This window comes from Mirounga leonina, unplaced genomic scaffold (assembly GCF_011800145.1).
Source record: "Mirounga leonina isolate KUSES-001 unplaced genomic scaffold, KU_Mleo_1.0 Mir_165, whole genome shotgun sequence".
Taxonomy (NCBI): domain Eukaryota; kingdom Metazoa; phylum Chordata; class Mammalia; order Carnivora; family Phocidae; genus Mirounga; species Mirounga leonina.
In genome coordinates, this window is record NW_023270415.1 from 51,238,374 (window position 1) to 51,265,915 (window position 27,542).

Consider the following 27,542-nt stretch of genomic DNA (forward strand, 5'->3'; position numbering starts at 1 on the left):
CCCATTCAGGAAACAGAAATTTCTCCATGTGTCTGGAGCCAGAGGGGAAGGAAGGATGAGAAAGTTGGAGAGGGGTTCTGCTCAGTAGCATGGACTTCATGACTTCGTTCTACAAACAAAGAATGCCATGCCAAGATTTTTTTTAACTACATCAGATTTGTTTTATTTTTTAAAAAGTCATTCTCACAGTATTGTGGAGAATAATTGGAAGGAACCAAGACTAGAAGCAGGAAAATGGAAGACTTTTGCATTAGCCCGATAAGGAAACTATGAGAGTCTGAATCAAAAGTGATGAAGAGATGGAGGGAAGGCAACAATTTACATAATAAAAAGGAAGTCACTTGTTTTCTTTTAAAAGTCATACACTTGGCAAAAATAAAGAACACATGCTAAGTAAACAATTCTGTTAGACTTTCAGTTATTTTGGCTCAATAATTTAGATTTCTAGAGAACTTTGAGTCTTCAGAGTTCTAAGGACATTTTTCACATAAAACAGCATTTCACAAACTTTACTCAAAAACGAACTTTACTCATAATTTTCTTACCACAGGTTTATCATCTGCTCTATTCTGTACATCGTACTTTTGTTTAAAGCAACATTAAATCAACAATTTCGAGAAATCAGCCTCATCCTAGGCAAGATCAATAAAACCACAATTCAGAGTGCCACCTGTATTTTTCTAAAATGTATGAAGATAAATATTTAACTATGAAAGTAAGTGTTAACTGTTTACAATCTAAAATCATTTCACCGTGTCACCACTAAACGTGCCACGCTGTGGTTGATACAGAGAGTAGCTAATCTGTCTGAGCATGCCTCTCTAAAAATGGAACAAAAGAAGCTTGCAAAAGAAAAATGAAACTAAGAGGTAACACTTTCGTTCAACTCTCATGGCCGCCTTTGATTTGGTTCCACACGTAAGTCATTGAACTGTATCTAATGTAGTCCTCTCAGAAACTAGTGCAATTGTCGGTGCATCTAAAGGGTCTCTCTTCTCACCTCTATATTCTACTACCACACCAGCTTCCAAACTTTGTGCTAAATCATTCCAATGGAAATCATTTTCTATTACCAGCAAAAATGATAAAAATTAGAGATTTTTAGAATTTCCTTTTTAGTTATTAGCCTGTCAACCAGTACAAAACAGGATGTTTTCTCTGAGTAAAATCCAGGTCTTCCACTATCTTCTGGGTTAGTTATATTTTTCAACAACTTTTTAATTTTTTTTTCCTGTTGTTTTGCTTTGCTTTGCTTTGTTTCACTGTGCTGTGCATTTGGCTACAACAGGGGGAGTTACAACATGTCACCCAATCTGCTAAAATATTCTAGGCTATAAAGGGCAGAATATGGGCGCCTGGGTGGCTCAGTGGGTTAAGCGACTGCCTTCGGCTCAGGTCATGATCCTGGGGTCCCTGGATCGAGTCCCGCATTGGGGTCCCTGCTCAGTGGAGAGTCTACTTCTCTCTCTGTCCCTCCCCTCTGCTCGTGCACTCTCTCTCTCTCCCTCTCTCGCAAGTAAATAAATGAAATATTTTTTAAAAAATTTAAAAAGGGTAGAATATTCTATTGCAAAATGAATGTCAACCATCTCAAATCTGGGTAAACTGAAATTTAAAACATTTTATAGGACATATTTCTCAAAATATCCCCTCAAGTCAACACAGTGTAAATTTAATTTCAAATATTTTAATCACTAGGTTTAGATGGGAAACTGTAAATTTGAAGTAAACAAGTGGAAAGTTTTGCTCTTGGAATTTCTCCTTTCAGTCTAACTTTATGGCTCTGGCATTTACTGCATATGCACATGATGAATTAATTGAATCAGGTGTCCCTGTTACAAAACCAAGTCATACATAATTCAAAATCTCATTGTTTTCTGTTTGTATTATTTTGGGATATGTAGTTGAGCAGGTTGAACCTCAATTTACCTTCATAGATAATATTTTAAAAATTGCTAAGCTTCAACAGTGCAAGTAAGAGAGCCATTTAATCTGCTTAAAAGTGAAGAACAGCCACCTGCCTCAGGAGTTTGAAAAAATATTCCTTAAATGCAGTATTTGCATAGAAACAGGGAGTTGGCTCATTAAACTTTTTTCAGCATCTACGCCTAGCTACTACTTTATTTAATTCCACACAGACATGTTTAAATGTATAGTATTATAATTGCTTACATACTCATAGCAAATTAAAAATACTTATAAATTTAAATACACTATAAAATACTCATGGGGTGTGCATGTGTACGTACGTGTGTGTGTGTGTGTGTGTATAAACTTAAAATGTTCTCCTAGGAACTATACTTAAAAACACTTTGTGTGTGTTTCTCATAGCTTACCTTTTCACCATGAGAATTAACTTTCTTCCTCAAAGTAACATAAAAGCAGATAAAATATGAACACTATATGAATGGTATTTTGCTGTGTAATACCATAAATACATAGTTTTAAACTAGAAAGAGATGTCATAAATATAATTTAAAATTAGATTTAAAAAGCTAATATGGAATACCTACTATATCAAAACAGAAGTAAAATGTTAATTTATATCTTTATATATACACATTTATTTTACCTTTATAGGTAAAAAAAAATACTCTTCGCAGTAACTTTAATGGATTACATTCACATAAATATATCTAAAATTTTGAAAAATAAGATGTTTTGGAAATATTTTGAATATATGTAATACTTTATATTATGTGTTATAAACACACACACCCCACACACATACATATAATTTCCTCTTTTTTCACATAATGAAAATATACATTACCAGCTTATCATTTCTACAGTCAAAACCCAGCCTTGTTTAAATTTTGGGAAATTCTATCTCATGAAACTGACCTTTTGGTATTTAAGATAGAAATTCTATCTTCTCTACACACATCAGCTTAATTTTTTCACTTCTGTATTAAGAATAAAAGCAGTCACATAAACAGGTTTCAGAATTGTAGTTTCTTAAACTCCCACTCCCACCAGTGTTTCTCTCTCTGTTTCTGAACCTTTTACACCTGAAATATTTATGGCAATATACACCTAAACATTAATAATGTGTTGGATTGTCTTAGTTTTCCAGAATTCTAGTCAAGCAAACCAGAAATAATGATGCCTTTTAAACTCTGAGGTTAATTAAAATATGCATATACTTTTGGTAATTTAAAATTTTTTTTACCTATTTAAAGACTTAAAGAAAATAGTGATTAAAATAACCCATAATCAAAATACAGAGGAAGAAATATTTAAAGAGGATAAAATTAATTTGGCTAATTTAGCATTTGAATAATCAGAAAAAAATTCTGTGACTTTTATCTTCCTATGTATTTGAAAATCTCTGATTAAAATAGTAATTTGTAGGCACTAGAGAAAACCTGGAAACTACAAAAAAGCATGAGGAGGGAAATAACACACGATTGCTCCAAACAGAAAATAACTATCCCCATTTTGGTGGATCTCCACCCAAAGGTTCACATACATGTTCTGAGTCATACACACACACACACACACACACACACATTTTTTTTTCTTTTGTGTAGCTAAGATTACAATGTATACTTGTAAATGTTATTATTTTTCTAGCCATTCTATTTTTTTGCTAACTTAGTTTTAATGTTTAAAAAATACAAATAGTATTTCAGAGTGATATATAAAAATTTATCTTATTTTCCAGATCTCAGTCATTTCCAATTTTACCCATTTTGATAACACTGTAACATAAGATGCTTGTGAATACTTTCCTCTGAATCATTGATTATGTTTAAATCTTTTCTTTCTTTTTTAATTTAAATTTAATTAGCCAACATATAGTACACCATTAGTTTCAGATGTAGTGTTCACTAATTCATCAGTTGCATATAACACCCAGTGCTCATCACATCAGTGCCCTCCTTAATGCCCATCACCCAGTTACCCCATCGCTCCTCCCCCTCCTGAAATTTTTTCTCTTTCCAACATCATAGCCATCATGGTAGGCCAATTCACCCTTGAATGGCTGTGTTGCCAGCCTCTAAGCCAAACGTTCCACATTCACTTTCGCCCCCTACAATCGAAACTCCACCTTATTGCCTGAGTGGTCTTCTTAGAACACCGATATGCTGGCATTTTCTGCCTTAAACTTTTCAGTGGCTGCTCATTGCTTCCAGGATACAATTGAAGTGCTTATGCTCAAAATCTGCCTGCCTACCTTCCCTTCAAACCTCACCTTGAGCTAGATTCCTCTTCCCTTATCAAGTTCATATTGTTCAAGGATTCCTGCAGTTTCTCTTGATGCCAGTTGAAAATCTTTCCAGGGGCACCTGGGTGGCTCAGTCGTTAAACGTCTGCCTTCGGCTCAGGTCATGATCCCAGGGTCCTGGGATCGAGCCTCACATCGGGCTCCCTGCTCAGCGGGAAGCCTGCTTCTCCCTCTCTCACTCCCCCTGCTTGTGTTCCCTCTCTTGCTGTGTTTCTCTCTGTCAAATAAATAAATAAAATCTTTAAAAAAAAAAAAAAAAGAAAATCTTTCCAAAATACAACCTTCTCATGTGCCATTCTGTCCATCTAGAACAGTTCCTTCCTTCTTCATATAGCCAACTTTGACATACCCTTCATGTCTTATTCTAAATGCTACTTCCTACTTCCTTAGGGAAAACACATCTTATATCCCTTCCCAGCCCCCTGAAATGTTTCATAACACTTACCAAGATAGTAAATTCATATATATATGTATATATGAAATTATTTTTCCTTTACAATCTTTAACTTGTTTTATACACCTCTCTGCATTATGCTGTTCTCACTCACTAAGGCCCTAGGAAAGACTTCTAAGTTAACTGGTACCCATTTTTAATGGCCACACTGTATGCTATGGTACAGATGGATCTTAATTTATTCAACTACTCATCTATTGTTGACCATTAACTCTGTTGCCAGTTTTTAGTTACTATACTCAATGCTGTAATAAAATAAAATAAATACAAATAATATAAACATAAAATAAATATAATATGCTAATGCTTTTATTTCCAGAAATTAGTTTCCAAGGATTTGCATGCTACTTTTAAGAATACAATGTATTTCACATTGTAATAGATATGGTCAGACTGAGTTCTTAAAAGTTGCATAATCTTATATTTATACAATCTATATTTTTAATTTTCCCCATTCCCACCAGCAATAGGTATTGTAAAGTTTTTCCAGTCTAATTAGAATAAAGTGATATATCATAGTGATTTTAATTTGCATTTCTCCTATTGTTGATGAGGTTGGGAATCTTTCTATGAATTTATTGGCTCTTTGGATTTAATCTCCTATGTGATTGTTTATCCATATATATTGCCTATTTTCCTTTTCATTTTTTTCTGTGAATTTGTGAAAGATTTTTAGTATATTATAGATTTTAGTTCTTCATGTGCTATATGCATTACAATTATTCTTCCAAATCAAATATTTATATATAGATATTGTTTTTGGTATTTTGTGCCTTATTAAAGCTACACTTTTTTTTCTTTTCTTTTTTTAAGGTTTTATTTATTTATTTGAGAGGGAGAGAATGAAAGAGAGAGAGCACGAGAGGGGGGAGGGTCAGAGGGAGAAGCAGACTCCCTGCTCAGCAGGGAGTCCGACGTGGGACTCGATCCTGGGACTCCAGGATCATGACCTGAGCTGAAGGCAGTCGCTTAACCAACTGAGCCACCCAGGTGCCCCAAAGCTACATTTTTTAAGTAGTCAAAAATGTTCACTTCCTCTTATATGTGTCTTTTTTCTCTGTTTTAAGAAAGCATCCTCTACATCTCAGTTTTATATACAGTCTCTAGTGTTTCTCATAAGATGTTTAATGTTTTTACATTTATGTTTTGTATTTAATGTTAATCCATCTATAATATATTTATGTATAGGCATAAAATGTGGGATCATTTTATTTCTTCCAAGATGAAAAGCCAGTTGACTGAGCATAAATTAATAAGTAATCCATTTTTCCCAATCAATTAAACTATTATTTTGGCATGTAGTAAATTCTTATACTTAATAGGCATATTTCTGAATTTCTCTATTTTTTACTATTTGTCTATTTCTATGTTGACATTATGTTGATATGATTACAAAGGCTTTATTTTTTTAGTATTATGATCTCTGATAAGGCAGAGCCATATTCTCATTCTTGTTAATATATTCTGGTCTTATCTTGACATTTTATCTACTATATATATTTAAGTTTATTTTATCCAGTATTTTCCACCTAAAAATAAACTTGTTGGCTTGTTGGGATTCTAATTGGAACTGTATAATATTTATATGTTAATTTCTGGAGAACTTATATTTTATGATAGTGAGTCTTAACCATTCAAGAACCTTGCAGGTCCCCCAAGTATTTTATTCTGATGAACAAATAATAGCTTACTTGGGTTTGGATTTTTATGTTGTACTTCCTTTCTCTCAGTAATTTATAGATCCTATATCACTGCCTTTGAACTCAGTTGTGAATAAGATGTCCAGCATCAATCTGATTTTCTGTTCTTCTAGAGATTACTTATTTTTTTCTGCATGGATGCTTGCAAACTTGAGAGTCTTGCCAGAATTTGCCTAGGTGAGTGCATTTTCTCATTCATCATGTCTAGAATTTATTAAGTCCTTTCAATTGGCAATGTAGATCTTCCTTCAGCTCAGAAGAAAATCTTCTATTATTCGCTTGATTATTCCCTCTCTGACATCTGTTCCATTCTCCTCCTACAATCCCCATTTTTCACTTTTTAATTTTCTTGGATCTATCCACTAATTTCCTTATATTTTCCATTTTTTACCTTCAATCTATTTATACTTCCCTCTGTGCTTTGAGATAGTTCTTCAATTTGATCTTTAGGCTAATAATTCAGGTTTCAGTTCATTTATATACTGAATTGAATAGTTATGAAAACTCAAGTTTTAGCTCCAAAAAGTGCTCTTATTTTTCACTTCAATTTATTTTTTGTCTCCTCCAGAAGCTCTATTTCACTTGGGATGGATTCCATTTATTCTGATCGATCTTCCTGTATCTGGCTTTTAGGACCCTTCGATGGGTGGTTTTTTTCCCCTTTGTTTGCTTATAAGAGCTCTGCCAACATTGGAGCTCCTTACGTGAAAGCATTCTCCTAGGCGGTGGGAGGTAATGAGTCCTACCCCCATGTGCTGATGGTATAAATACAGGCAGGCTGCCAATTTGCTGATTTGGCCTCTGCAGGAAGATTGTAGGGACAATGAGAGCCTTCTTTATGAGCATCTACACTTCTCTAAGGGACAAGCTCTTACCAGGACCCACTACTCTGACTTTACTCTGAGACAAACTATTCTCTAGTTCCAAGAAGATGGACAGAGAGTTGTGTTTGGGTCACTGTGTTCCCAGAATACCCCTCCCTTAAAGTTTGTCTTTTCCTTCTATATGTTCTTTCTGCTCTAAGAAGGCAAAACCATGCCCATCTTACTCACCATTGTATATCCAGGGCCCAGCACAACACCTGCATCAAATAAAATAAGGCCTTAATTTACAGAATAAATGAATATTTCTGATAGTAATCCTCAAAGTATATTTTTCAATTAAATATTCAGAGCTATGCTTACTTTTTTCAAAGATTTATTTATTATTTTAGAAAGAGAGAGTGCAGGGTAGGGGGGAAGAGGGGCAGAGGGAGAGGGGACTGAGCACAGAGCCCCACACAGGGCTTGATCCCATGACCCTGAGATCATGACCTGAGCCGAAACCAAGAGTTGGACGCTCAACTGACTGCACCACACAGGTGCCCCATTTCATTATTCTTTAGATTGTATTTATACTTCGTAAGATCTTTCCAGAGCAGGTATTTGCTAAACTTTTATATAGAGATTCATCAGGATTTTCCCGTTATGAGACAGTCCAGAGCTTTTCTCATCTTAATGACTCATTGACTTCCCTTGGGCCCATCAAAGATGAGCTAGAGCTTCCTTGTCCAGCCACCATATGTTCCCCTTATAAAAGGACATGTTTGCATGTATCTCAGGAGCAATCACAGTTCGGTTTCCCCATAGAACTAAATAGCCCTCAGGAAACAATGTAGTTAGAATTAGATGAGCAACATATGACTATGTTTTTTAAAAAAAAACACCCTGGAGAACTTGTTTTCTGTTGTTTATTATTTTTTTTAACTCAGGGAGCTTGAGAACGTTAACTGCTTTGCCAGTAAAGAATGGGTACAAATTCAGTTATCAGGTAACACTGTTGCCTTGACAGAGGATAACTATTCTTGTTCATAACAGATAGACCCAAAGGTGAAATGACAATATGTTCTGAATTTACCAGTAAATTTCCATATATATTAAAGAAGAGAATTTTTATGCTAAAACTCTCTTCCAACAATGCCGTGCTCCTCTCACACACATCTCGCCCAGGTCTTCTACATCAATGGGTTATGAGGAGCTTTGACAAACCCCAATGATGAGACCATACCCCATACTAATTAAATCAAAATCTCTGGAAGTGGAGCCCAAACATCTGCATTTCTTAAAGCTCCCCAAGTGATTCCAATATGTGGCCATGTTTGAGAACCAGGGCCCTAGATACTTGCTACTCCCAAGTGTTGTCTGAGGGCTAGCAGCATTGGCATGACCAAGGAACACTGAGAAATGTCAAATCTCAGGCACCATCCCAAAACTACTGACTCAGCATCTATAATTGTGATTAATGTGCACTTTTAAATTTAAGAAGTACAGAGCTAGACCACCTGGGTTATCTCACTGGTCTTGACCTCTGCAAATAGGCTGGTTCCAAGAATTCATTCATAAGTTGTTAATTCAGTGTTGATTTTCTGTCAAGCATCTTGCTAATAGTACAAGATCCACTCTTCGTGTAGGTGTGGATTTTTTGAAGTCACTAGAACAATGTAGAGTAACATACATTTTAAGATATATTGGGTTAACCTCAGTTCCCTTTGGCCCAAGAAAATGAATGACTAGAGTTGGATGTTCTACTCAGACAAGCCAACCTCTGGGTAGACACATGGACATCATAGACCTCTATGCTCTCTCCCTGGTTGTTTGAAATTTAAGACCTCCTACTCCAAATATATCAAAAAATATTTGTATAACCAGACTGTTGAAACTACCCTTTTATATTCTGAGTGTCAAAGGTAGTATTGCCTAAGAAAGCAGAAGTCTGTGCATAAAAACTAAGGTACTTGGTGAGACTCTTGTACATAATCTGGGAATTTGGAATTCTGTCTGGTAGGTAGCCTTTTGGCTGATTTTGTGGGCAGCCTTTTATTGTTTTTTTATCGGTTAATTTTTACTTGTTTTAAAAAATAGATATCTTTGTCTATCCTTATTATCCTTTTCCCTGCTCACTAGCTAAATACAGTTAAGGTGGAACCTCTGACCTTCAGAACTCCCCAGTACATCTTCCCCTCTCCCTTTTACTGGCAAATATTATGGATACCATCATGACTTGGACTTAATCCCAGTAGGACAAAGAGAAAAGCATAACTACCATGTACCTGATACTAAATTGTTTCTCTGGCAGAAATGATGCTGTAATAGTCATATAAGAATATAAAATCTTAATAAAGCCTGACTCTTCAGTTAGTAAACAGATTTCTCAAACAATGACTAATCATAATATTCTAAGAAAGTATAATCATAATATTCTAAGAAAGTATAACATTGTAGAAAACATGGTCACTGAAATCAAAGAATTTCCTCTAGAGGTGACAATTTCTACATCTTATATCAATTCACAATTACTATATACTGTAGCTATGTATATACTGTGTAATATATATGTATACACATACATACCCACTTACGTACACTATATATTGTATCCAAATAACATATATGTTATTTATCAAGCACTTATAGCAAATAGCACATAAATGAATCTATATACTCACCAGTCTATTGCAAGGATATGGTTCCCTAAATCCCACGATATTGGAGAATCGATTTCTATACCTGATACTAGAAAAGTTTCAGCTTGAAAAATAAGCAATAAAATTGCTCCCTGATCTTTCCATGAATATTTAACAAATGCTTACAATGTATATGGTGCTGCCCCAGTGCTAGGGTACAGTTATGGGCAAACTAGACAAGGTCCTTGCCTTCATGGGTATTCTCATTTGTGGAGACTAGATGGATGGATAAAGATTAAAAGGAGATCAGCGATAAAAATCAAGGAAAAACAAAATCGTAACAAAAAAGATAGTACAAGAAAAAGAGAGAATTCTAGAGCTAAGGCCTGAATAATGAGGGGTTTGAGGCATGGAAGAACAAGTAACAGGGCTCTGAAATAGAGCTGAGCTTCTCATGACCCAGAAGCAGACACAGGCTCAGTATGTTCGGAGGGTAAGATGGTCTCTGTCTTCTCAAATGCGTGATTTTCTAGACCACCTCAAAAAAAAAAAAATACAACCCTGAAAACTCATGCATGGAAAGTTTTATGTGTCAGGCCTGGGAGCATGATCATGCTCATATTTCATCAGCTAGAACTCTATACTGTGGCCATTCCTAACTGTAAGGAAAACTGGAAAACACAGTCTGTGAGTTCAGTAAGAAGAGGAAACAGGTTAAGTAATTAGCCAGGTATCATTAGCTACAAAAGTCAGACTTCATTTGATTCCTGGTTCTCATAAAGGTCCTATGTGCAAGAAGACCTGGTCTTCTCTAGTGGTGACTACTCCAAACTCCAAATTCCCTCTGGAAAGTTCATCTAATTCCCACAAGTGGAATGTCTTAGTACTCCCTCATGTAATATTGAACTACTAAAAGACTTCTACTGATGTCTCCAGTGACAAAAATACAAAGGGTACCAGACACTCTACTTGTCTACTTGCCAATATCCATCCTCCCCTTCTTCTGCAGTAACGCAACACCTATATTCAGCTTGGGGCATGTTCATTTGGACTAAAGATATTTTTCAGCCTCTAGTCGCTAGTTTAATTAATTTGGATCAAAGAAACTGAAAAGAAAAGAAGATATATATAACTTCTGAGAAGTGCCTTTACCCTCCTTCCTGCTGGCTGGACTGCAGGGATTGATGGCAATACCTGGAGCACACATCTTGAACTGTAAGCTGCAAGACATGCTCAGCATAGCAGGGCAGCAAGTGAAAGGAACTTGGGTCCCTGATGATTTGAGAGCTGCTACACCAATCCTGAGTTTGCCTACACTTACGTAAGAGAAAAACTAATTTCTTTTTTTATTAAGTGTTTAATTTTATTCCAGTATAGTTAACATAAAGTGTTATATTAGTTTCAGGTGTAAAATATAGTGATTCAACAATTCTATACATTACTCAATGCTCATCATGAGAAGTATACTCTTTATCCCATCATCTATTTTACTCACCCCCGCCCCACCCGCCTCCCCTATGGGAACCATCAGTTTGTATAGTTAAGAGTCTGTTTCTTTGTCTCCTCTCTCTTTTTCCCTTTGCTTGTTTGTTTTGTTTCTTAAATTCCACATATGAGTGAAATCATATGGTATTTGTCTTTCTCTGACTTATTTCACTTAGCATTATACTCTCTAGCTCCATCCACGTCCTTGCAAATGGCAAGATTTCATTCTTTTTTATGGCTGAATAATATTCCATTATAAACACACACACACACACACACACGCACGCATCCAGTAGTATATCCAGTAACATGATTACTGGATCATAAGGAAGTTCTATTTTTAACTTTTTGGGGAACCTCCATACTGTTTTCCACAGTGGCTACATCAGTTTGCATTCCCACCAATAGTGCACGAGGGTTCCTTTTTCTCCATATCTTCATCAACACATGTTGTTGCTTGTGTTATTTATTTTAGCCATTTTGACTGGTGTGAGATGACATCTCATTGTAGTTTTGGTTTGCATTTCCCTGATGATGAGTGATGTTGAGTCTTTTCATGTGTCTGTTGGCCATCTGTATGTCTTCTTTGGAGAAATATCTATTCATGTCTTCTGCCCATTTTTAATTGGATTATTTGGTTTGGGGATGTTGAGTTGTATCAGTTCTTTATGGATTTTAGATACTAATCCTTTATCAAACAAATCATTTGCAAATATCTTCTCCCATTCCATCAGTTGCCTTTTAATTTTGTTGATTGTTTCCTTCACTGTGCAGAAACTTTTTATTTTGATGTAGTCCCAATAGTTTATTTTTGCTCTTATTTCCTTGCCTCAAGAGACATATCTAGAAAAATGTTGTCATGGTCAATGTCAGAGAAATCACTGCCTGTGCTGTCTTCTAGAATTTTTATGGTTTCATGTCTCACATTAATCCATTTGTAATTTATTTTCATGTATAGTGACATAAAGTGGTCCAATTTCCTTCTTTTGTATATAGCTGTGCAGTTTTCCCAACACCATTTGTTGAACAGAATTTTTCCCATTGCCTATTCTTTACTTCTTTGTCAAAGATTAATTGACCATATAATTTGGGTTTGTTTCTGGGTTTTCTATTCTGTTCCATTGATCTATGTGTCTGTTTTTATGCCAGTACCATACTGCTTTGATTGCTATAGCTTTGCAATGTAAATTGAAGTCTAGAATTGTGATACCTTCAGTTTTGTTTTTCTTTTTCAAGATTACTTAGGCTATTTAGGGTCTTTTGTGGTTCCATACAAATTTTGGGATTGTTTGTTCTACTTCTGTGAAAAATGCTGTTGATATTTTGATAGGGATTGCATTAAATCTGTAGATTGCTTCAGGTGGTATAGACACTTTAATAGTATTTGTTCTTCCAATCCATAAACATGGAATATCTTTCCATTTCTTTGTCATCTTCAATTTCTTTCATCAGTGTTTTGTAGTTTTCAGAGTAGGTCTTTCACCTCTTTGGTTAAGTTTATTCCTAGGTATTTTATTATTTTTGGCACAATAGTATTGTTTTCTTAATCTCTCTTTCTGCTGCTTCATTATTAGTGTATAGAAATGCAACAGATTTCTGTACATTGATTTTGTATCCTGTGATGTTGTCTTTCATTTCTTTTTGTAGTCTGATTGCTGAGGCTCAGACTTCCAGTATTATGTTGAATAAAAGTGGTGAGAGTGGACATCCTTTCTTGTTCCTGACTTTGGAGGAAAAGCTCTCAGTTTTTCCCCATGGAGTATGATGTTACCTGTGAGTTTTTCATATGTGGTCTTTATTATGTTGAATTATGTTCCCTCTAATCCTACTTTGTGGAGGGTTTTTATCATGCATGGATGTTGTACTTTGTCAAGTGCCTTTCATGCATCTATTAAAATAATCACATAGTTTTTATCTTTTCTCTTACTGATGTAAGGTATCACATTGATTGATTTGCAAAGATTGAACCATGTTTGCATCCCCAAATAAATCCAACTTGATTGTGGTGAATGATTTTTTTTAATGTATTGTTTGATTCACTTTGCTACTATTTTGTTGAGGATTTTTACATCCATGTTCATCAGAGATATTGGCCTGTAGTTCTCTTTTCTTTTGGTGTTTTTATTTGGTTTTGGTATCAGGGTAATGCTGGCCTCATAGAATGAATTTGGAAGTTTTCCTCCTTCTTCTATTTCTTTGGAATATTAGAGAAAAATAGATATTAACTCTTCTTTAAATATTTGGTAGAATTTGCCTGTGGAGCCATCTGATCCTAGAATTTTGTTTATTGGGAGTTTTTTGATTACTGATTCAATTTCTTTGCTGGTAATCTGTTCAAATTTTCTATTTCCTCCTGCTTCAGTTTTGGGAGGTTATATGTTTCTAGGAATTTATCTATTCTAAGTTGTCCAATTTGTTGGCATATAGTTTTTCATAATATTCTCTTATAACTGTATTTCTGTGGTGTTGGTTGTTATTTCACCACTTTCATTTATGATTTTGTTTATTTGAGTCCTCTCTCTCTTTTGCTCCCTCTTTTTTTATGAGTCTGGCTAGAATTTTATCAAATTTTGTTGATCTTTTCAAAGAGCCAGCTTCTGGTTTCATTGATCTGTTGTTTTTTTAGTTTCTATATCATTTATTTCTGTTCTAATCTTTATTATTTCCTTCCTTCTGCTCATGTGGGGGGTTTGTTTGTTCTTCCTTTTCTAGCTTCTTTAAGTGTAAGGTTAGGTTGTTTATTTGAGATTTTTCTTGCTTTTTGAAATAGTACTATTGCTATAATCTTCCCTCTTAGAACTGCTTTTGCTACATCTCAAATATTTTGGACACTTGCATTTGCATTTTCAGTTGTTACCATGTAATTTTTCACTTCTTCTTTGATTTCTTGGTTGACTCATTCATTGTTCAGTAGCATGTTATTTAACCTTCATGTATTTGTACTCTTTCCAGATTTTTTTTTGTGGTTGATTTTTAGTTTCATAGCATTGTAGTCAGAAAAGATGCATGGTATGATTTTGATCTTTTTTAATCTGTTGAAAGTTGTTCAGTGACCTAATATGTGATCTCTTCTGGAGAATGTCCAGAGAAAAACTACAAAATAACCACGAGACATGTAACAAAATAGCAATAAATACATATCTATCAATAATTACTCTGACTTGGGGAACCTGGGTGGCTCAGTTGTTAAGCATCTGTCTTCAGCTCAGGTCATGATCCCAGGGTCCTGGGATTGAGCCCTGCGTTGGGCTCCCTGCTCAGCGGGAAGCCTGCTTCTCCCTCCCCCACTGCCCCTGCTTGTATTTCCTCTCTCACTGTGTCTCTCTTTGTCAAATAAATAAATAAAATCTTTAAAATAATAATAATAATAATAATAATAATAATAATAATAATAATGATAATAATTACTCTGAATGTATATGGACTAACATTACAATAAAAAGACATAGGGTGACAGAGTAGATAAAAAAAAGTAAGACCTATGCTGCCTACAAGAGGCTCATTTCAGACCTAAAGATATGTGCAGATTCAAAGTGAGGGGATAGAGAAACATCTGTCATGCAAATGGATAGGGGTAACAATACTCATATTGGACAAAATAGACTTTAAAACAAAGACTGTAGCAAGAGACAAAGAAGGACACTCTATAATAATAAAGGGAACAATCCAACAGGAAGATATAACAATTGTAAATATTTATGTACCCGACATGAGAGCACACAAATACATAAAACAATTAATAACAAACATAAAGGAACTAGTCGATAGTAATACAATAATAATAGGGGACTTTAACACTCCATTTTCATCAATGGATAGATCATCCAAACAGAAAATCAACAAGGAAACAATGACTTTGAATGATACACTGAACCAGATGGATTTACCACATATATTGAGAACGTTCCATCCTAAAATAGCAGAATACATATTATTTTCAAGTGCACATGGAGAAAAATTAATTTGTCATATTTAAGCTATTGTTATCTTGGGTTTCTGTCACTTGCTGCCAAAAGTAATTTTTTTTTTTAAGATTTTATTTATTTGACAGAGAGAGAGAGAATGAGAGCAGGAACACAAGCAGGGGGAGTGGGAGAGGGAGAAGCAGGCTTCCCGCTGAGCAGGGAGCCCGATGTGGGACTCGATCCCAGGACCCTGGGATCATGACCTGAGCTGAAGGCAGACGCTTAACGACTGGGCCGCCCAGGCGCCCTAAAGATTTTATTTATTTATTTGACAGAGAGAGACACAGCGAGAGAGGGTACACAAGCAGGGGGAGTGGGAGAGGGAGAAGCAGGCTTCCCGCGGAGCAGGGAGCCCGATGCGGGCTCGATCCCAGGACCCTGGGATCATGACTTGAGCCGAAGGCAGACACTTAACGACTGAGCCACCCAGGCGCCCCACAAAAAGTAATTTTTACCAATACACTAACTTTGTGCCAAGTTTCATAGTAGATACTTCATATATGTTATGTAATTTAATGTATACAGTAACTCAGGAAGTATGGATATCATTTTACCCATTTTGCAGATTGCAAAACTGAGGCTCAAAGAAATGAAGTAATTGCTCACAGCTAGAAAGTGGTGTAAATGGCATTCCAAAATAGCTCTGTCCATCTTGAAGCAAGGGTTGTTAGCCAACATACCATGTTGTCACCCATGGAATATAATCTACTCCAGGCTATAGGTTCAATCTACCACCTAAGCACTACTTACAGGCACAACGGCAACCTTCCTGTACCACAAACTCACCATTACTGTTTCTCTGATGTTGTATCCTTTTCTAGGACTTGAGTTTGTGCTTTCTCCTAGTCATTCATTCTTGCCTTGAGCTCCAGTTTCAGTAAATGGGTTTCTGGTTCCTTTTGTAAAGCCTATATCCCCATCTTAGATTCTTACCCCCTTCTCCAACTTCCCTTAATCTATGGAGGATCTAATGTCCTGTGCCTCCATCCTAGTTCTTGTGGCTGGATGAACACTAACTGCAAATTTCTCTGATGTGGATCACTCATCAGCCATGCTATCTTCCTGTTCTCAACCACAGCCCTGACTTGTCCCCCTAATCATAGCTATGGAACATGATGAAATAGGTCACAGAGTGTGATTCAGATTTTAGACTCTAGCATTGGCTTGTCTGCAATCAAACATCACCTTTGGTTCTAACTGCCTTGTGACCTGGCCATGTCACCCAACCTGTCCAAGCTTCAGTTTCCTCTCACATAAAATGGAATAATAATAATAATGCCAACAATAATATTAAACCCATAGACTTTTTGTGGGAATTAGGTATTATGAGTAATGCATGTAGGGCTAGTATGTAAAATTACTCAAGAAATGTTAGTTGTAATCCTTTTCATCATCAATGATTCTAAGCTAAGTCTGACCTAAACCCATGTTTTCCCTGTTGCTAGGGAACTATTCCTTGTTGACTCTCTAGGCTAACAAATTTTTCACAGGGACTGCTTTAAGTTATTTGTCTACTTGTCCTTTTCCTCTAATAGATTGAAAGCCCTTTCAGGGAATGTACCATGTTTTGTTCATTGTTATTTCCTCTAAAATGCAGTGGGTATACAGGTAGATTTGTTGAATTAAGACCATAAAGCCAAAATGACTCATTTTAAATATAGGAAAATGGAAACTCAGGTAAATATTCTGGCCAAACCCAAACTGTGTCATATTATATCTCTGTGTTTTCCCCTATATTGTTCTTACAACCTGCAGTCTTCAAAATCAAGATCAGATATTATTTTATTTAAAATCTTTCCATGAAGTTAATCATTTTTATCTGCTTCTTTTGAACCTTATTCATGACTATATCATATTTTTGTATTTTATTTTCACATCCAATTTCATTATTCCTTGTGAAGTCATAGATGTTATAGTGACCTAATCAATTATGTGTTATGCCCATAGCATCTAATGCAGTTCCTAAAACATGGAAGGTGACAGTAAATGTGTATGGGATTTAATTAGAAAGAGTGAGTCACATCAGTGTTTTTCTAAGTACTCTGTGTATAGGTAGTCCCACTGTGCAGAATGCATAGAGATTATAATCAAATTTCACTTGGGAGTTTTTCTTAACTCCATGAAGGTTTAACTCTTCCAGATGAGTTGATCATATCCAGAGCTTTAAAGGGTCTTAATCCACCATCCTCCACTCCAGGAGACAAATGCCACCACCCAACTTTCCTATTGCATTACAATAATTGAAGAACCACATTCTAGTTAACCACTGCTATCCCAAATTACTCAGCTGAGTTCTGGAATTTGTGGGCATGTTATCAGGCACTCAATTATACAGTCTCAGAAGATTCAAAAACCCAGTCTGTTAGTCGATTCACTGTTTTCAGGTTGGCACTTAGGAAATTCAAGATTCTGCGGTGCTTGTCTTCAATCAAATGCATTATATTCAGGATGTCTGAAGTGAGGTTGTCAAAAAAGAGAGAGGAGTCCAACTGAAGAGTGGGAAGATTATAGGAAAAGGTACATTCATATTTATTTTGCATCTAATCCTTTAAAATATCTATTTTTAAAAAATATTTTAATGCCAAAATATATCATTGATAAACTTATAAATGTACATATATTAGAGATGAAAGCATAAACATTTTTACTGATAAAATATACTATCAAAAGTTTTATAAAGTACTACCTGACCTATCATTGTGTGGAGCTGACTTTCTCTTTGGAATAGAAGAAAAAAGCTATTCTTATTTTCTTCTCTGTATAGTTTCTTTTTTCTTTCTGTCTCTTTTTTATTATCTGACTCTTAGATTGATTTCACAATCAATGAAAACATCTTTTAACAGATCCAGAACTTAAAGACTCAGATCTAAAGTTTAATTCAGACATATCTCTATGTTACAAAGTCTGATTTGCTACCATGCGAACGCATTCCCTTTCTTTTAGCTTGAATGCAGTGCAGAAGGGAAGAGAAGAAAAGGGGAAAAAAGGAAGGAGAGAAGAAAGGAAAGAAGGCAGGCAGGCAGGCTCACTATGTCATTGATCCTCTTCTTATTGCTGATTACCACTAGAGAAGATGAGAAGTACCTGTCAGCATGGTTAGGCAGGCTGCCAAGCAGGATCAGAAAAATAATCAGTGGCAAGACAACTACTATAGATTTCCACTCCCCCTGACCCTTGTAAAGATGAACCTCAACAACTCATCTGTTTCTTACTTGTCAGTTGCAAAAACAATTGTAAGGACTGAGAACTATAAGGATGAAAGAACAAAATGCTAAATGATAAGTTTTTAAGACTTCTTAAGTCTTTACTAACTGTAATGTATTTTACACAAATTGGTGAATATCAACTGACTCATTACCTTTAGGATGATAAGGGACTAGGATCGAGGGGTAGTGAAATAACACATAGGAAATATAGTAAATACCATAAGCTCTTTCTCTGACACAAATTTTCCATGTATAATTGATAGAATTTAATTATTAAATATTGGTTTAATACTTATCATTTAACTTTGAGTCACAACTTTAAAAATACTTTTAAGGTTAGAAGATGATAGAACATGTAAAAAATTATTAATCTCTAAGAGCTAATGCTTTTTGTTCATAACCCCAACTTAACTACCAAGTGAACTGTTAAGCTAACTGTATTAGCTTCTGTATTATACTAAATGAATATATGTGGAACATATGTTTGCAACTTAACACTACATACATGAGGTTGTCACTTTGGAGCCAGTATTCAACACCTCCCTCAGCAGCTGACTCACTATCCAACAGGATATAGGCAACCCTGGTTGTCCTTTCAAAGCATTGGTGATCATACTTAGAATCTTGAGACCACACACACAAAGAAAAGTGAGGATGGCACCCAAGAGAGTGTTAACCAATTTGTTTTTAGAGAGGGATGATGAAGAACTCTCGATTCCACTTTGAACATAGAGCTAGTGTTCATTTGTTTCCTGGTTAGACTTCTTCAGTCTTTTTATATCATCCAGGAGGTGGCCTCCTTATTAACCATGCTTATGAAAATTCCCTTCCAGAGCAAAGAATGCAGATACCACAGTGGCCAAGACTCCTTGCTGAGTTCAGTAATACAGTCTTCAAATTTTAGTTGAGCACTTAAGCATCTGGAAAAAGGCAGTATTTCTTAGTCTATTTTATAGCTAGGTGTGGCCGTGTAACTAAATTCTGACAACATAACAAAATTCTGGCAGAAGTTCTCTGTAGCAAATTTGGGGGACTCTCCGGAATATCTCTTGCCTCCTTTCTTCTTTATACCTTTTTCTATCAGACTGCTTGGAATGTTGACTCTGCCATATTGGATTATGAACAAAGATCCCACTTGAGCCAGACAGAGCCTAGATCCCTGAGGACTTCACAGAACAAAGCTGTTGTGCTAACCATGGTTTACAGACCTCTAGACTTTTGACTGAGAGACAAATAGACTTTTTTTTAAATTTTATTTTATTATGTTATGTTATCACCATACATTACATCATTAGTTTTTGTTGTAGTGTTCCATGATCCATTGTTTGCATATAACACCCAGTGCTCCTTCTGTCCTCTTTAAACCACTGTTTTGTTGTTATTATTGTTTTTTCATCAATCACAGCTGAAATGAATCCTATCTCATTTACCAAACAAGATACAGCCCTTATGTTAGACCAGAACTCACTCAGATTTTGACCAGTGCACTGATGATGTTCAGAGTTCTAATCCAAATGCCAGGACCACCCAGAAATCCATTCCCTACACGGAGTAAAAGGTATAGACATTTTTTAAGGATTTTATTTATTTGAGAGAGAAAGAGAGCACAAGAGAGCATGAGCAAGGGGAGGGGCAGAGGGAGAAGCAGACTCCCCACTGAGCAGGGAACCCAACTTGGGGCTCAGTCCCAGAACCCTGAGATCAAGACCTGAGCTGAAGGCAGATGCTTAACCAACTGAGCCACTCAGGCACCCCGGCATCGAAATTTTTAAGGGTGTTAGTACAACCTTACTTTAAAATATTTCCTTAGCTGGAGTTATTCAGTGTAAAAAAATAAATATAGTTCACTTAGATATATAACACTCCTAGGGGTACACTGACTGTTGTAATCTAGACTATTTGTCTAGAATAATATCATCTGACTTTGATCTGATCTACAGAGAATTGTCCTTTTACAGTGATGTATGAGGAGACTTGATTACTAGATGCATTGACATTTGGGGAGGAAACAGTTTGCTGGCAGCATGGCCCAGAGCTGCTCCTGCTCCTGCCTGCCATGCACTTACCCAGGGCTACAGAAAACTCACTGCAAAATGTCATAGGCAGAACACAAACTGATGAAAGGCTAATTGTCACTTGGAGAGGACAATCTGATTGCAATAGCTATTGCATAATATACAGCTGAAAGAATTTCAGCTAACATCCTCCAAACTATTCTAGAAACATACAAAAGGAGATAATCTGAATTTCTATTTACCATAAAACCCTAAACCACTACCAGAATCCTTCTCTTGGCAGATAATCAGAACACCTACAGCCCAGGAATGATTGAGGCTATCTGATATGACTTTTTTCTCTCCTCCTCAAATTTTATTTCTTGAGAAGGATTTATGCACTCAAGAGCTCTGTTCCTATGGGAACCTACAGCCCTCCCTGACTTCTCTAGGACTTCGCTGTCTCAGTCTGTTCCATTTCCTGACATATTCAAATTCTCCCTTTCCACTTCCTTCCTTCCTCAAAACTACAAAGAGCTTCAAATCTACCTCTTCAACTCCTCTTCCTCCCCAAGCTAGCTAGCTTCTTCCTTTTACTGCAAAATTTCTCAAAAAGCATCACTATTTGTTGCCTCCACTTCTCTCTCCCTTTCTATATCTTGGCTCCTATAATCTGGGCACTGTCCCCATCTTGAATCAATCTTCTTTATTAGGGTTCACTAATGTGCTAAATTAAATGGACTTTTCTTAGGTCTCATTTTGGTGACCACTGATGTCTCTAGCCGCCGTTGGTTCTTTGCCTCTCCTCAAACCAATCTCTCCCTTCAGCTTATACTGACCCCTGCAGGGTCCCTCATTACTGGCCATTTCCTCCTTAAAATCCTTTCCTCCCTTGGCATCCTTTCAATCAGTAGTGGCCTAGTTCTTCTCTAATTTCTCCTGACTCCACTTTTTTGACATATTTTTATCCAACATTTAAATATAAATGCTCCCCAAAGTTTACACCTTAGCACATCATGTTTCTCCCTATGATCTAGCCCATCAAAAATACCATTTTGATAATTCTCATAATTAACTTCATGGCAATAATGTCTCAACTAAATTGTCTCAAACCCTGAAACCTCTTTTAAGCTCCAAACAAGATATCCTCTACATCTTACATGGTTGTAGTAAAAAGCACAAAAATCAAGGTATTTCGAACAGAACACATTATTTTACATACTAATCCTATCTCTCCTCCTTCCTTTTATGTTTCTCTACCCAATTAATGACCACTTCATCATTCTGATTTTTAAGATTTTTCACACAAGTGTTACTGTCTACTCCTTTAACTCATGACCTATTCCCATCCTTGTAACCATTGACTTAATAAGCACAAGGAATTCTCACATGCTATTGCAGAGGCAAAGATCAAGTATAGGCTTCCTGAGGATGCCTACAAATTGATGCCAACCCTCAAAACTCTGCCTACACAATGACTCTTGTGTTCATTTGCTTATTTTCATTCTCATGGATTCCAGTTCAAGCCCATATAACTCTTTCATTGTCCATTGTTATAGCCTCATGAGAGGTCTCCCTCCCTCCACTCTCCTCTCATATCCTCTACATTGTTTCCATAGTTACCAATTCTAAAAGAAATCCAATCCAGATATTTGTCTGGTTAAAAAAAAAAAAAAAAAAGGAAAAAGAATAAAAGCCCTTGTTGCTTCTCCATTGCACCCAAAACAAAATCCATGTTTCTCCTTGAACTTAAATTTCAACACAATTTACTTGTATGTTCAACAAAGATTATTGAGTATATATGTGTTGGGGGTACACAGTCCATGCCCATAGGTCTCGATTTAGCATCACAAGACCAAAAATGATTTTAAACACAGCATACCAAAAAAATCCAGGACACTTACAGAGTAATATTTTTTTAAATCAAGCAGTTGATAGTAATTCAAAAGTAATTCGAGTCTTTACATGCTCTTCTTGAAAAACATTACCAGAAATTTAATTTATATCCCATAGCAAAACTCTACAAAAATATTTCCTCTCATGTCCACTAAAATTCCTCTTTTCTCTACAAATGCTTTACAGCCTATTTTATTAAATCTTTAAAAATTCATCCCCATTATAACCAGGTGGATTTTCAGTTTTTCTCTCTCACTTCAAATTTTGTTGTTTTTAATCAATTACAAGGATTATTCATCATGAAAGCAAACCTAGGAACTGACCCTTTCTGCAGCCTTTCTAATTCTGCCTGTCTCTGCCTTTTGCCACAATTATTCGCAGAAAAACCTCAAGAAAAGGGTTGACAAAGAAAGAACCTTACTTGAATTGAAAAAAAAAAAAAAAACCACTGGTAAGACAACTTGAAAATGCTCACATACTAAAAAATTGAATCTTCAAATAAAAAAAATACAAAGGAATTTCCTTGCTGGAGTTAGCAGTGCTGGGAGGGTGAAGAAGTCGGTCATACCAGGTAGGGATGGCTCCCCGAGAAGGAAACACTTGAGTTGAATGTATAAGAATGAGTTAATCTGTGGAGAGTAAGGTCAAAGGGCATCATATTTGAGGCTGTTAACAACAGGGCCAGACATGGAAGTCAAACAATGGCAGGACCTTCGCCACAAGGCTGAGAACGTGGAACAAAGTTCCAGACCTAGAGCCACAGATTAGCATAAAAAAAGAGAAAGCAGACCATGCATGGATGATCAGAATTTGGTAACAAAGACCAAGGAAGTAGCCTCTGTGTGTGTGTGTGTGTGTGTGTGTGTGTGTGTGTGTTTGGAGCCAGGAGGAGTGAGACAAGGAGTGGTGATAGTTGGTAGCACAAAAAACAAAACTGGAGAGGGGCACGTAGAAGCTACATATGTGTGCAGAGTAACCCCAGAGAGCTGAAGATTTTAGATATATCAGGTAATTAAGGGGTCCTGTGGTTCTGACTATCTCCTGGATCCCGATACAGGTAGCTCATAAGTGGAAGTCCTTCAAGGAGTACTGGGATGCCAGTATCATTGGGGTACTTTCTGCTGGAGAAGGGATGGACCCCAAAATTCAATTGAAGATGCAATCTGTTTTCTAATATTTGCAAATGCAGTTAGCGGTGAGTTCCAAGGACAAGAAGGGGCAGAGAAAACAATGGGTTGATATCTCCTACATTTCAAGCATTATTTCCCATTGCCTATTCCTATTTTCTTCTACATTTTTGATATGTCCCTTAGAGATACAAAATTGCCTGATATATAATCATAAGTCTTTGCTCACAATATATCATTGTCATTAGTAGAGTGAACCCACTTTATCTTTGTTTATTATTTTGCGAATTTAATTCGTTATAATATATAAATATCCATAAAACCACTAGCCAAACCAATAATCAAATGTAACCCTTAGCATCTACCTATTTTCTTCTCCCCCAACTCCCTCCAGGTGGTAAATACTATACTGAATGTTTCTCATTCTGTTGGTTTTTAGTGTGTGTGTGTGTGTGTGTATTTGGCAATATATTGTTTGTTCCTCATTTCTTTAAAAAGGTATAATATTGTGAGAAGGCCTCAATGGCTTGCTTTTATTATTCAGTAGTCAATTCAGAATTTGTCCATGCTGTTGGTTTACTGTAGATCATTTATTTTCAGGGCTATATACAAATTCACTGTGTACAGGGACTATTGAACTCTCAGACCATTCCCTGAACACACAAACATCCAACCTCTTTACTTTGACTAAAGCTATTCCTTACCTTTTCTCCAAGACCACAAGATAACAAAAATGTTGGAGTTAGCAGACAAGGACATTAATACAGCTATTAAAGTAAAAGCATGAGTGAATTTCTGAGAAATCAGAACAGATAGATGAAACTATAAAAACAAGATGGAAATTTTAGAACTAAGAAACAATGTCTGAGATGAAGAATTCATGGATGGATATAAGAACAGATCGGACACTGGAAAAGAATGGATTTGTGGACCTGAAGACAGTTAAACTATTAGAAACTATTCTAGAAACTATTCAAACTAAAGTACAAAGAGGAAAAATGGGACCAAGACCTGTGGAATATTAACAAACTCCATAATATATGTATGTATGTGTGTGTGTGTCTGTATGTGTATGTGTGTGTATATACATATACACATATATGTATATATACATATATATATACATATATATGTATATATATACATATATATATATATATCTCCCAGGACAAAAGAGAGAAGTGGACAGCAAAAAAAAAAATAAAAGAATGACCAAGTTTGACAAAAAATACATATATAGAAGCTCACAGATCCAAGAAGATTATCAAATCCCAAGTAGGGTAAACCCCAAATGGGTAGGGGCTAATGGCAATGATTGGTTATTCTACAAATGGGCAACATAAGGCTCAGAATGTGGTCTTCAGAGAGAGATTTCTTGGGTTAGATCTCAGCGACTTCATTTACTAGTTGTGTAAACTTGAGCAAGTTACTTAACTTCCCTCTGCCGCACTTTCTTCATATGTAAGGACAGTAATAGGAACTGGTTTTTAATATTATTGTGAACATTATATGAATTAATACATAAAAAGCATTCAGAGGATATCCTTGAACTTTCCAAGCATTGAGAATTCTGATTTTTAAATAAAAGGGGAAACTTCAATTAAGAAAAGAGAAGGAGGGGTGCCTGGGTGGCTCAGTAGGTTAAGCATCTGCCCTTGGCTCAGGTCATGATCCCAGGCTCCTTGGGATCCAGCTCCACATTGGGCTCCTTGCTCAGCAGGGAGCCTCCTTCTTCCTCTCCTGCTCCCCCTGCTTGTGCTCTCTCGCTCTTTCTGTCAAATAAATAAATAAAATCTTTTGAAAAAAAGAAAAGAGAAGGAATACAGAAAGAAATAAGCATTTATGAAGATGATGTACACAATTTTGAATTATGTATAAACGAAGTAGTTTTGCCCTTTATAAGTTTCTGTTTTCTTTAACTATCCATGCCTATGCTTCCATATCCTAAAACTCAACAAATCTAAGAGGGTAAATACTACATTAAATGTGATGACAATTCTAAATGTTCAAAATGCCAGTGTTATTAAATATGCTAGTCATAACTATATGTTTTTTGCAAAGCATATTTCTCCAAAACATGCAAAACATTCATGACATGAAAATTGGATCTTAATAATATGGGTACTTTTCTTCAATCCAGATGTCATTTTAATCTCTGGAGGAAGATTTCTTTATATATAAAGGCATCCAGGTAATATATTCTCTATAATTTTTTTTTTTTTTTACATTTTAAGACTAACTTTAATCTCAAAATCACATATCTATACGGCCATACCACCCTGGATGTGCCCAATCTTGTCAGATTCTCTATAATTTAACAGACACATGATTTCATAATTTCTGGGAAAATAATTTTCCTGCCTCCCTTCCAACTCCCTAACCACCCAACTTTCTCATATGCTGCTTTTCCTTCTCCACACATAACTTAATTATAAATGTTCCTCAAAACTCTCAGATCAGCATTCTTTCCCCAAGTGAATTCTCTAAATTCATTTTTCCCACTCCCCTTTGATTCACTTCATTCATAGTTTTAGTGATCTTCTCTATCTTGATAATAGGTTGATGGCATGATAGGAATATTGAACTCAGTTGATGGTCAAAAATCTGGGAGCCAGTTCTAACTCTTACACTAAATTGCTTTGTGACTTTGGGCATGTTATTTAAGCTTTAAAGGCTCAATTTCATAATCTGTAAATTGAGAAGTTTGTACCAGATGCTGTCTAACATCCCTTCAAGCAATGAAATGCTGTTATTCTCTGATTCTCAATATAAATCTTCATTACAAATCTGTCATTCATGGTCTCTTCCTACAATCCCAGTAGTCCTTAGGGTATTTTAATTTGGATATCCCATAGCCTAAAATTTATTATCTAAAAACTCAAGTTTAGATAATAAATTGGCTCCTCTCCAAATTTTCTTTACTTCCAAATTAATAATGTCTTTCTTGAATAACATATGAATGAACAACAGGCAATAATTGGTTAGTAGGAGAGCACCAGTTTAATGTCATAAGACAAGGTCTGCCCCAAAAGAAAGTAGTTCCTCTTTAGCAAAGGAAATACAATTTGGGGAAGTTTTTAGGGTGAAGAGTTTTGCAGGCAACTTTCAGGTCAATTTTTAAATTTTTCCTTTTTAAAGTTCGTACAGGTGGATAAAACTTTCCCACTGTACAAAACATTTTCAAACAACATTTTTGGGCTGTGAGAGCACTTAAAGAGAATTTCACAATTCTCCGTTAACACTCCAGTAGGTAATTGCTTTTTAAACAGGCAAATGTGTGCAGTCTTCTGTGCACAGTATATTTGTTATTTCGTCTTTATCATTGGTTATGCTGTTCCCCATCGGGAATGGTGTCCCCACTTCTTTCTGTTTCAAGAGAGGCAGTATTAACTTGTAGCTGAGCTTTAAAGATATGGGCATTGTAGTTAGGAAATGCTGGGTTTATTTCACCTTTACTAGCTGCATGTCCTTGGGCAAGTTATATCAACCTCCCAATCTTAATTTCTCCAATAGAAACGTTTAACACTGAGGCTGTACATGGTAACTGATATATAAATCTTCATTGTTATCATTATCAACATCATAATCCAATTCTAACTCATTCGCTATGTTCTTTTAAACCCACAATAAATTGCCTTTCCTTCTTCTCCACTCTGACCTGGCTAATCAATTTGTTTAAAAAGACTATTCACCCATCTCTAAATCAACCCAAAACTTTGGTGGTATTTATGAAAATTTATTATTTTTTTCCAATCAGTGTCAGATTTAAAAGAAGATATTACCAGAATTCTATCCCAGGAGTGAAATATTGATTTAGTTTCTGTATTTGCTTTTAGAGGTGGATGGAAGAATGAACTCCATTTCTGGGAAGGCCCTATTCCCTTTCTCCACCCTACTTCTTTTTTTCTTTGTCATTCTTGATGCCATTGAAGCTGACAGAAGTGAAATAGGAGGTAATGCAAGTCATTTTTGTTATCAGAGGACTGGTCCCCTGAGTCCATGTATGGGAAAGCAGAGGCTAAAGTAGCAGGAAAGAGCTGGA